Source organism: Trachemys scripta, chromosome 1 (genome assembly GCF_013100865.1).
Source record: "Trachemys scripta elegans isolate TJP31775 chromosome 1, CAS_Tse_1.0, whole genome shotgun sequence".
Taxonomy (NCBI): Eukaryota; Metazoa; Chordata; order Testudines; family Emydidae; genus Trachemys; species Trachemys scripta.
This window is the reverse complement of record NC_048298.1, coordinates 99,755,060-99,765,424: the sequence shown is the minus strand read 5'-3', so window position 1 is coordinate 99,765,424 and position 10,365 is coordinate 99,755,060. Positions and strand designations below refer to the sequence as shown.

General features: G+C 44.4%; 1 protein-coding gene across 1 annotated transcript in view; it reads left to right on the top strand.

The window, feature by feature from the left end:
* The first annotated feature begins 207 nt into the window (after window positions 1–207).
* Window positions 208–10,365, top strand: part of TBXAS1 (thromboxane A synthase 1) — a 327,489-nt gene continuing 317,331 nt past the window's right edge. Inside the window, exon 1 of the mRNA XM_034778962.1 lies at window positions 208–333. The gene's annotated coding sequence lies outside the window, so the exon portion shown is untranslated. The remainder of the gene's footprint in view (window positions 334–10,365) is intronic.

The following is a 10,365-nucleotide window of genomic DNA, read 5'->3' as shown; positions in this document are numbered from 1 at the left end:
TGCATTGGAATCAATCCTGGGATGTCACGCCCCCTGGCCCTTTTACTGTCGCGGACGAACACTGTCTATAGAGCGGAAACTACAATCCCCACAATCCATTGTGCAGGGAACAGAGAAAAGGGGAGGAATGTGGTCTGCCGCATGGGTTCTGGGAAAGGTAGTTTTATTGCTGCTTCTCCTTTTTCCTCAGCTGAGGTCAGATTTCCAAGCACCTGTCCCTTTGGAGGGAAGCCGAACTACATTCTCCACCACTCCCTTCGGGTTGTCACGATGCAGTTGCTTGATAACAAGCCAAACAGGAAGTGATGAGAGCCACATGGGAGAGATGTAAAGGTAAGGAGGTGCTAGACTTTGCTGGGGTTAGAGCTCACTTTGGTGGCTTTTGTATTGTGTTTTCTAGCTAAGAGCCTGTGGCATTTCATTCAGTTTGGGCAATCATCTTATTTTGTTGGGGTGGGAAAATGTTTGCAGATGTAGCAGGTAGGACACTTGTGGCCTGGGGGGGGTCCCCTGCCTTGTGGCGGTTAACAGTAATAAGAGTTTGAGGGGAAAAATCCACTACCTATTGTGATGGCAAAGCTTGCTGTGGTGTGTCAGGGATTGATCCCATGAACTCTTGCTAAATTTAAGCTTTTGTGTGTGTGTTATTTTAAACCTTTATTGCCACAACCATAAGAACTAGAAACATCCCAATGAACTTGGAGTAAAGTGATGCAGTAGCGTCTGCCTGTGTCTATTGATGGTTCCAGTGCTGTTGCAGTCTCCGATAAGTTTGTGCAGTAGCCAAGATAAATTGTCGGGGCTGTTCAATACTGCTGCAGTTCAGAATCATGTGGGCGGCAGCGAAACTCCCCAGAAATGTCAGTTTTATGCTGATGCTGCTTGGGAAGGCTCAGCAGTAGCAGCAGAGGCAGTCAATGGAGAGAAGACAAGGGATGGTATTGGGTGCTCAGTGGCTGAGGCATGAACAGTTAATGAATGTTCCTGAAAATGTTGGCCTTAGTCCACTGACTAGTTGGTATCTAAGATGTCTTTCATGTTTTGATCATATTTATCAGTTCATGCTGAAGGATCACAAATTGCTTTACACAAGGCATATGTGCAGCACCACTGTAGTGCAGCCACCTCTGGGGTGAAGGACAGCAATCAGTGGGCACACACAACTATGCAAAACGGTGGGGTTAAAAGGGAAAATTTGGCTAGGGTTACTGGGGCAAATCCCTACTCCGGTGAAAAAATAGCATGGAATCATTAATGTTGCTGCAGAGAAGATAGGCCCTGATTATTAGTAAAGAATATACAGATAGATAGTCCTTAGTTCTACCAAGATCAAAATATCACCCTTTAAAACTCTGTGATAAAGCAGCTTCATGCTTAATTTCCAGAGAGGTGCCAAATACTGGAGGGGCCTTGACAGTGAATTACTTTCCTGCTCCAAGAATTGGTGCCTCTAGATCATTTGGGACTTGTATACTTGACACCGTTACCAAAGATGTCTTGTGAGAAAGCAGAAGGCACAAAGCTTCAGGACTGTCACCACTCATGAACTTTGAATTAATGCAACACGAATAAAAGAACCAACACCAGCCTCCCCCCTCTGCCCCAGCAAAACTCTGACAGACCTAAAATGAGGGACAAATGGCAGAGGTGGCAATGGAAAATGATGTGGGATTAAATTAATTCCCTGTGTGTAAAGTAATCCATGACCTGAAAAGAAGCCAAGCCAATGCTTAGAATTTGTGAGGTACTTCTCATGTTCAGAGTCCTTTATACACATCATAGACTTGACATTTCTGATGTCTTAAATTATTTTCTGTATTAAACAGCATAGTAGCATAAGGTTGGCGTGGGAAGTAGGTAAGATTGAGTCTTAAGTACCTCATATACATTAAAGAAATATTGCCAAGGTAAGCAACACTAATAATAAAATATGTGGGTAATGTTTGTCTACAAAGTCACAGTGTTTTGGGTGTTTCACTGCTCGTGCATTGTCAAACACCCTGTATGCCAATTCAATCTACCCAATCAAATGCAGTTTTAAGGCTAAATCCTTTCAATTCCTGAAGCTCTGCTATGCTCAGTAGGCTACACACCAAAATAAGAGAGAGGCAGCCAGAGCATCAGTTTGATGCTTACTTTGCTGAGTCCCTTTACCCTCATTATTGTACCTTTTTAAGGTGCCAGGAAAAAGCTATTCATGCTTGTAAGGCTTTTGTGTGTCACAGTGATTTAAAACAAGCTCTTTTCCTGGAAAAAAACAGATAGCTTGGATGTGAACAAGTTTTCACTTGGGAGTACTAAATTTCACTACATGCCCTTCAGACAAACTTGGAGCCTGATCCTATGGTTCTTACTCAAGTAAAACTGAAACCAGTGAGAACCTTACTTGAGTAGGGAGAGCAGGATCTAACTCTTAAGCTTTGTCTACACTTAAAAAAAAAAAATCACCTGTTGCTGAACTGGAGCAAAACATGGCTTAATTGGGTGTGTAGATCAGGACAAACCATGTTCAGCTGTACTTGTGGTTGATTCCTATTATCTACAATGGCTAGGTCTCTTACTGCAGCAGAGAAGGCTTAAAATTAGCAGCAACCCAGTCTTCTCTAGGTCCTCTCCCCACTACCTCATTATTAAGCAAATCCTGAACTTTTGAAATGACACAGGTTTTCTATTACCCTGTGTCTCAAAATGCTTGTCTGAAAAGCCAGCTGTGTGTTTTTGCCAGTGCATGTAAAAATCATAAAACATGTGTATAACCTTATTATGTAAGCCCATATTGGGTTGCTCTTACTACCTAGAGAAATGTCCCAATGTCACAGTTCAATTGATAATATATTAGCTTGCTTGTCTTTCATTTGCCAAATGGATTGGAGCCTGCTTGTCATTAACATGCTTTAGCAACTACAGTAATTGGTTAACAAAGCTGTGTTCAGAAGCCTGGGTGGGGGTGGTTAGTAGCTAGAGACCAGGCCTGATATGCGAGAGGATCAATATGTTTGCTGTGGCTGGTGAGTTGATTTCATTGTGTGTATCTGCTTAAATTTATTTTTTTAATGCAACTTGAATTACCTTTTTTAAGCTTGAACTGTATCCCAATAGCTAATTCATATTATAAAAGAAGAGGATAAAGGATAACTTCTTGCCTTCTATTGATCGTGGAAATACAAGCCCTCTTCCTCAACTCTCCCCGGAAAAAAAGTGTGTGTTTAAAATTAAGCACAAATGCATACACTAGTAAATTTCAACCACTGTTTATGTCCTGATTGTAATGGTAACATAAGAGACATTTCTCTCTGAACCCTTTCCTTCCCGCCTTTGGAATGGTCGGTTTAGAGACATTGCTCAGTGTAACCCTCACAGGAAAGAGTAATGTATACATCTGTATGTTGGAAGTGTACAGAGATGTATTATTCATACCTTGTCAATGGATATACTGGAAAACCAGCTGAATTTATAGTTCTTTTCCCTTTCCGCTAGTGCTGCTATAGTTAACTGTCTGAGTATTTCCATTATAAACCCATGTTTTTGGAGATGTGTAACTGTCTTTAAAACAAAGAGTTCATTAATCTTGTACCATGACAGAGAACAGACAATGTTGCATTTAGAAAACAGCTGTAACTGCATATGAAGGGGAGTAACCTCAGTGTACACACATGCTTCAGGAAAATTAACTAGCGTTTTACATATTAAAGGGACAATAGTATTTTACACTTGAAATGATGCTCCTCTGTCAGATCTGAAAGAACAAGGTGGGTGGTGGTATTTTCCCCCATTTTACAGATGACAGAGCTAAGGCACAAATAGGTGACTAAATATCTTTGAAAATCTGGGCCAGAGATATTAAATAATTAGCCGTGGATCAACCAGGAAAGTGGTGGCAGTTAGGAATAGAGCTCAGTGCAAACTACACTTGCAGTCGTTTGCTGTAGCCATTAGACGCATTGCCGCTCCCAAGAACTATTCACCATTAATTCAGCTAAATCTTAACTGGGGCAAAAGAGCCTAGTGTTTTGTTAGCAGTAATTGATGCAGCAGAGCTGAAAGAGACAGGCTTTATTAAACATACCACGAGACTGGTGTTCCATACTCCAGCTCTGCCTCTCTCTGGATGCAGTCCCTCTGGTTACACCCCTGAGCCTCAGGTCTCTCACTAATATATGCCCCTTCTGAAACCTGTCTTTCTCTGGTTCCACTCCTCTTATTACATCTGGGAGCTCCTTTGCTGCTAATGTTTCTTTTCCACTTTTCTTTACAGAGATGTACACCTATCTCATAGAGCTGGAAGGGACCCTGAAAGGTCATTGAGTCCAGCCCCCTGCCTTCGCTAGCAGGATCAAGTACTGATTTTTGCCCCCGATTAGGGTGACCAGATGACAAAGGTGAAATATCAGGATGCGGGGGGAGGGGATGGCGGCGGACAGCACAGAGCACCCTGGGATTAGAAAGTGAGCGGTTGTGGCGTGCTCAGCCTGCAGCTGCTGTGACCCCACCGAGTTGTCCTGCACGTGGGGCGAGTCTGTCCCCACTCACAAGAACGGCCTGTAGCGCCGACCCGCTGCGCTGCGGCCCTGGGGGGTTCGGGGCAGGGCACGGCAGGTGCAACAGCTGGGCAAAGGGACCAGGGGACACGGGAGCCCTAGAGGAACAGGGGCCGCCAGCCGCCCCAGGGGAGAGGGCCGGTGGGCGGCAGCTCTGCCCTTCAGGTGCGGGGTCTGGGCGCGGCACTGGCGGCCTGGCTGGGTGCCCCATGGCCTCTCCCACCTTCACACGGCTCGGGACGCTGGACAAACAAGCAATTTTGTCCTCCCCAAATCCCCGCCCTGGCCCTACCTTCTTCATGGCCGCGCCATGCATGCTGGTGTCACCCCCTCCCTCCAGCACTTGCGCCGCCATACAGCTGATCAGCGCAAGCCTGGGAGGGAAGAGGAATGCAGTGTGTTTGGGGAAGAGGGGGGGCCAGGGTGGGGATTTGGGGAGGGATTCAATGGGGGAAGGAGGGGGCGTGAGCTCCTCTGGGCTCTGCCTGTGCGCCGGAGCGGAGAGCAAAATTGGTGAAATCAGGATGTCTGGTCACCCTACCCTGATCCCTAAGTGGCCCCCTCAAGGATTGAACTCACTACCCTGGGTTTAGGAGGGCAATGCTCAAACCACTGAGCTATCCCTCCCCCCCCTTATAGTCATATGTAGATAAAAGAACATAGTTAAATCCCTGACTCAGGCTGGCCAGAAGATGGTCTCCATCAGGGTTCTAAATATGAAATCTGTGCGAAGAGTCATCACCAATAAACAGTACTCTTCTAAGCAACTAGGGAAGCTGGTAGGGTGGGGTCCACCAAAGGATTTAGATGTTGCAATGCTGAGCATCATGGTGCCTAACTTTCAGGCACCTAGAAAATCACAGGAGTAATGCTGTATTCCAAAAAGCTGAGTGAAACACCTCGGCTCCCTGTATAATGAATGGGAAGAGATAGCAGTCTACAAATGTGATCCAAAAAAGCCAGCATGTTAAGTGGCTCATTGTCTCAGCTAGCCAATGGGAGATGCTGACCAGAGAGTTGTGTCCTAAACCCTTCCCCTCTGTCTGGTGCCTGAGTCTGGGCTACTGGAAGGTGCCTATTTCTGCTAGCAATCCATGAATGGGAACCCACTACCTGGAGTCAGGTGGCTTATGCACCTAAGGAGTGAGTTAAATGCCTGCCTAGCTCCACACAGAACATCAGGAGAGCAGGTGGTGGTGCCTACTTTTATCATTTTTATCCCAGAGGTTAGAGTACTCACTAGGGACGTAAGGGTTAATTTGCGGGGCATTGAGTCTGTCTCTCCCACATCCCAGGTGAATGCTCTTACCTCTGGGCTAAGAGTTATAAGGTGGGCAGCAACACTATGACCATCACCATGTCCTCCTCTTGGATTCTGACTAGAACCCAATCTGGTAGGAAGCTTCTAAGCATGCCTACCACATTGGGTCTTGCATGTGACTTAGGTGGCCGAATGTTTGTCTTTCCTGATTTGTGATTTGCTCTGGGGCATAGGTGGGAGATAGGCATGCGGGTGCCTGGAGGGAGGAGGTGGCGTCCATGCCCAGAGGCAGAAATAAAGGACCTATTGAACTTTTATTCTGAAGACTTAGGTGCTGAGTGTAGACACCTGCAAGATTTGGCGGGAGTTTTGTGGATTGCAATGGAGCCAAAACTGATATGTAGGTACCTAAGTCTTGGAGTCTAAGTGCCTAAGTACCTTCATGGATCCCATCCCTAAGGTCTACTGCACCAGGAGGAGGGATGACTTCTATTTGCTGGGAAGCAGGATTAGTTAGGACTCTCTGGGCGTGTCCACAATGAAGCCGGAAGGTGTGATTTCCAGCTCAAGTAGACATACCTGTGCTAGCTCTGATGGCGCTAATGCACTAAAAATAGAAGTGGAGCCTTGGTGGTGGGAGTGGCTAGCCCTCCCAAGTATGAGTTCTATTTTGGTGTAGCTGGCATGCAAAGGAGCCAAAAAAATGGACTACAGCAAGAAAAGAATGTCGAATAAGCTAAAGGAGGCCACCCCTACTTTATTTGACATCTTCTGCTCTTTCCTGTTTAAGCTATCACAACTGAGACTCCATTACATTTTGGTAAGCGGGTTTCCATAGGCCTCAGGGAGTCTTAAATCCCACCCAGCCAACACTTAACGCTTAACTTTATGTTCATGACATATATGAGGTGCATCGAGTTAAGCACAGGTATAAGTGTGGCAGGACCGGCCTAAGTGAACGTAAGGGCATCCCAATTTATGGTACTTTTATGCGTCACCTCTGACTTTGCTCCTCTGTATGAAAGAATTTATTCCCCATCCCCTTCTTACTGCAACTGTATCCATTCTAATACAGAATGTGGTGACTATTCTGTATTGTATATGCATGTCTAAAAGCATGTGATGTCTACACATTGCACTCATTGTTTTTGAAGTATATACTGTGTGGGAGATTTTCAAAGGCACAAATAGCAGTTAGGCACCTAATTTCCCTTGATTTCTGAGGGGAGTTAGGCCCCTATCTGCTACTTTGTGCCTTTGAAAATTTTCCCATGTCTTTTATTCACCAGTAGAACTTTTTAATGCAATAAGGAGTTACTTTTGCGGCCTCATATAGACTCTAACAGACTATTGTTAAAAAGGCTTAAAAAAGAACAGTAATTGACAGTTTCCTGATTACACCTTACAGTTGAATGTAATCTTTTTGCAGTAGCATTTCCTTTAAACATATACATGTGGGATAATCGCATAACAGCATGCCACTGTGGTTTACATGCTTCTTGATCTTTAAAAAGTTCCTTCAACAATAGTATTAGACCAATGACTTTTTTAGATGCTTTCCCTGTTGGTCTTTTCTCTGCCAGTCCACTCACCCATTTTAGCATGTGCTGGTTGGATGGAAGTTCTAGAGTTATCATTCCCCCTCTTTGGCTGGTGAATAGCAGCATGTTTGCATTATGTAGCCAATCATACATTCTTTCTCCCCTTCATTCATGCTTTACTTCCAGTTGTGGCTGTTAGAATCACTGGGGTTGGACATCTGGCCTGTGTTCTTTCTTGGGCCCAGTTCTGCAACCCTTATTCACATTGAATAATATTACTCATGTGAGCAGACCCATTTATATCAATGGAACTTCTTGTGTGAGTATGTACTACATCAGGGGTCGGCAACCTTTCATAAGTGGTGTGCCAAGTCTTCATTTATTCACTCTAATTTAAGGTTTCATGTGCCAGTAATACATTTTAAAGTTTTTAGAAGGTCTCTTTCTATAAGTCTATAATTTATAACTAAACTATTGTATGTAAAGTAAATAAGGTTTTTAAAATGTTTAAGAAGTTTAATTTAAAATTAAATTAAAATACAGAGCACCCCCCTGACCTGTGGCCAGGACCCGGGCAGTGTGAGTGCCACTGAAAATCAGCTCGCGTGCCGAAGGCGGCACGCATGCCATAGGTTGCCTACCCCGTACTACATGATGTAACGAAGGGGCCAAAGAATGGTCCTTCTACTCATCAAAGGCTCCAGACTCCCTGTTCTCCTTTCATTCTGTGTTTTGTAGAGTTATAGGCTACTGGGTTTTTTTGCTGGTGTGTTTTGCTGTTTCCAGGTACTTTGTAATTGCACTTTATTTCCCAAGTATTAATAGGGTGACCAGACGTCCTGATATTTCGGTGTCTGTCCCGCGTCCTGACCGATCTTTGGTCGGGATGCATTTTGGCCCGATATCCGCTGGCAGCACTGTGGGTTTTTTTTTTTTTTTTCCCGGCAGGACTCATATCCCGATATTTTCTTCCGCTCATCTGGTCACCCTAAGTATTAATAACTTTCTGGTTGCCCTAGGCCTTGGTGGTTCAGCTCATTTCCAGTATGTCAGTGTCAGGCTGCATGTGACCAGTACCTGCAATTGCTTCCTCTTTTTAATGGGCTAATAAGCAATTGTGTTCTTCAATTCAAGGTCTGATCAATTTTCTTTTTCCACAAGCAGAAACTGGTTGCAGATGACTGCACACTGTGATGCTAACATAAACTTCCTCCTATCAGTGCCCTGTGACAATCTGTTCTAATCCTATTTTCCTCATCTATTCCTCTTGCCTTGCCCTGCCCCTTTTATTTGCTTCTGTGACTCCTTTAGTTGAGGCATGTGGAACTGTTTTTGTTGGGGCACTGTGAACTGTATAAGAGTTTGGATTTCTATTGCTGGCAAACTCGAAAAACACAGGTACTTTGTCTGTGGAATAGCGATCATTATTGGTTAATTCTTTCTGAACCCCTGTCCTACTTTTAAGTAGGTTGCCTGCAGTTGCTCTCTAATGGAGTCCTTTCTGTTTGGTACAGGGGAAGACTGTCAGTTTTTTAATTGTAGTCTAGACAGTTAAGGGAAGGATCCTGTAACTATAAATACAAGATAGGTCTCTAAGTATTGCTAATCATTTGGAAAAAAAAAAAAGCAACTAGGGCACTATAACTACCTGGTCATTGGCTGCAGAATTGTTGGACAGCCAGTTTGAGATGTCTTAAATTTAGGGCCAGCCTTACTCATGTATCTTAAGCCTGGATCCACAAATGTAATTAGGCACCTAAAACTGGGGTATAAGCACCTAAGTCCCATTCCTGGTCTCCACTGCGATCCACAAAACCCCCACGCAGCTGCTGTTGAACACTGTAGGTGCCTAAACTCACTTGGTGCCTAAGTTTTCAGGATGCAAGTTTCCTAAGTGTCTGTTTCTGGCTCTGGGCACGCATGCTGCAGCCTCCCTCTAGCTGCCTGGAAGCCTAAGTCCTAGAGTGATCCATGAATTGGGTGAAAATTAAATGGGAGAGTGCCTGTCAAGCCTGATTCAGTAGACATGCTTGGGGGTCACCAGCTGGCTGAGATCCTATTCAAAATCTGGCCACAGGAGGAGGTAGTGATGGTACTGCTCACCTTATAACTTTTAGCTCAGTGGTTAGTCCACTCACCTGGGTTTTGGGAGACCCAGATTCAATCCACCCCTCTGCCTGAGAGGGGGAGGATTTGAATGGAGTCTACCACACCTCTCAGAAGAGTGCTGTAATCACTGAGCTGGGGAATAGTTTGTCCTCATCCAGTCTCACCTGTTGAAGCTGTTCCATGGTGTATAAATAAAGAGTCACTGTAGAAAGGGATCTGGATCTTCTTCCAGGCTATAAGTCATTCATTCTCTTTTTCTGGCCCGGTGAATCTTTAAGTAGTTATCCAAAGGGGAACAGCTTCAACAGGAAAGCGTGGTTGAGTACAAAAGAATAGTGCAAACATGTAGGGACAAAATCAGAAAAACTAGGGCACAAAAATGAGTTACACCTCGCAAGGGACATAAAAGGCCATAAGAAGAGATTCTGTAAATACACTAGGAGCGAGAGACAAAGGGAAAGTGTAGGTCCACTACTTATTAGCTCTCTGTCCCTGCTAACACATGACATCAAGAAGTGAGGTGTTGAATGCTTATTTTGTTTCAGGCTTTACTAAAAAGGTTAATTGTGAACCGATACTGAACACAATTAATATTAACCTCAAGGAGGGAAGGAGTGCAAGCCAGAACAGGGAAAGAACAGAGTAAAAAATATTTAGATAGGTTAGATGTATTCCAGTTGGCAGGGCCTGATGAAATTAATCCTAGAGTACTTGAGGAACTAGCTGAAGCAATCTCAGAACTGTTAGCGATTATCTTTGAGAACTCATGGAGGACGGGTGAGGTCCCAGAGGACTGGAGAAGGGCAAATATAGCACCTACATTTAAAAAGGGGAACAAAGAGGACCCAGGTCATTATAGACCAGTTAACCTGACTTCAGTACCTAACCAATTATTCAGTACTGGAACAAATTATTA